The sequence below is a fragment of the Portunus trituberculatus genome, chromosome 43 (assembly GCF_017591435.1).
Source record: "Portunus trituberculatus isolate SZX2019 chromosome 43, ASM1759143v1, whole genome shotgun sequence".
In the NCBI taxonomy this organism is placed as follows: domain Eukaryota; kingdom Metazoa; phylum Arthropoda; class Malacostraca; order Decapoda; family Portunidae; genus Portunus; species Portunus trituberculatus.
In genome coordinates this window covers 23,956,690-23,958,581 of record NC_059297.1, presented here as the reverse complement: position 1 = coordinate 23,958,581, position 1,892 = coordinate 23,956,690, and positions in this window count along the sequence as shown.

Here is a 1,892-nt window from a genome sequence, read left to right as displayed (position 1 = left end):
TCTGTTGGTCTCATTTTCCTCATTGTATTACCTTTGCGTGCACACACACACACACACACACACACACACACACACACACACACACACACACACACACACACACACACACACACACACACACACACACACACACCACGTAGTGTAGTGGTTAGCACACTCGACTCACAATCGAGAGGCCCGGGTTTGAATCCCGGCGTGGCAAGGCAAATGGGCAAGCCTCTTAATGTGTAGCCCCTGTTCACCTAGCAGTAAATAGGTACGGGATGTAACTCGAGGGGTTGTGGCCTCGCTTTCCCGGTGTGTGGAGTGTGTTGTGGTCTCAATCCTACCTGAAGATTGGTCTATGAGCTCTGAGCTCGCTCCATAATGGGGAAGACTGGCTGGGTGACTAGGAGGCGACGGAGGTGAATACACATCTCTGTTAGTCCTCCAAACACATAACCCAGTGAAAGCCCAGGGAGTAACAAGAAAAGAGGCTTTAAGAGCAAGACAACTGTACTCCAGCCATCACACTTCCTCCTCTTCTTGTGCATGGAGGAAAGACAAGTGTATCAAAAAAGTAGGTGAGATATATTTGGGTTGACTGCTGCAAGTTATAATCAATAATATAATGGTGGTACTATTATTGTATGCTACTGCTTCTCTCTCTCTCTCTCTCTCTCTCTCTCTCTCTCTCTCTCTCTCTCTCTCTCTCTCTCTCTCTCTCTCTCTCTCTCTCTCTCTCTCTCTCTCTCTCTCTCTCTCTCTCTCTCTCTCTCTCTCTCTCTCTCTCTCTCTCTCTCTCTCTCTCTCTCTCTCTCTCTCTCTCTCTCTCTCTCTCTCTCTCTCTCTCTCTCTCTCTCTCTCTCTCTCTCTCAGTAAAGGAATTTGGCACAGGTTTGTAAGGCTGGTGAGATACTTATGAGAGCTCTTCACTCCCACTATCCAGATGTCCTAAGACACCAAAGGAGGTTGGAGCCCAACATGTTTGTTCTGTGTATCTTCATATTATGCATTCTTCAGGTGCACCTGGAGAAATTATGAACACATTTATATTCCTTGTAAAACATTCTTAGCACAAAAAGGTAGTGTTGTAATATTATCTCACGGATGCCAGATGAAGGTCAGTTATTACATAAATGTATAACATGGGTAAATCTTGTACTTGATTTACTGGACTTCAGAACTGTATATGCCATCTTGGATAATTTCACCTCCAGAGTGACAAGTTCAAAGTGTCTTGTTTTTATAACTATTTAAGTATCAATTATTGCTGCAGGAATGGGAAGAAATGAAAGAGAATATCTGTATGAGGTAATATCATGAACATGACAAGTGGAGTGAGCTTGTCTTATCAGTGGATAATTGAGATAATTGCTATAACTTTGCAAGCTTTCTTCAGTACAAAGGCAAGATGTTAGGTAGAGACCAGGCTTTAGTTTCATGATATTATTCTAACAACAATCTTTAGGTATGTAAGAGACATAATCTTATCTACAGTTTTGCCATCTGAAGGAATGGTTTTCAGATGTATGGCTTTGTCCAGTAAAGCAATTAATATGAAGTACACAATGTAGATAGGTTTGCTGCAGACTGTGTGGGGACAAGCATTATGATGCAGCACACTTGCATAGGAGGCAAATGTGAAAAGTTTTATAGTAGTACTTGTTTCTTTTACATGTACTTGTAATTTCCAGATGTATTTTTTTCATTTTATTCCTTGTTGGTGTGTGAGGTGGGTGCTGGTAACAGGTTTCCCCACACACCTCTGAGCCTCTCATCTTAAGGACCAATGATAATACAGCTCACCAGCAATTGACTGGAGCTGCTGCTGGGTTTTTTCAATGTAGTGTTCAGGATGCCAGCATGGTACTACTAGATATACTGAGACAGAAAATGGAGTGCTAGATTTT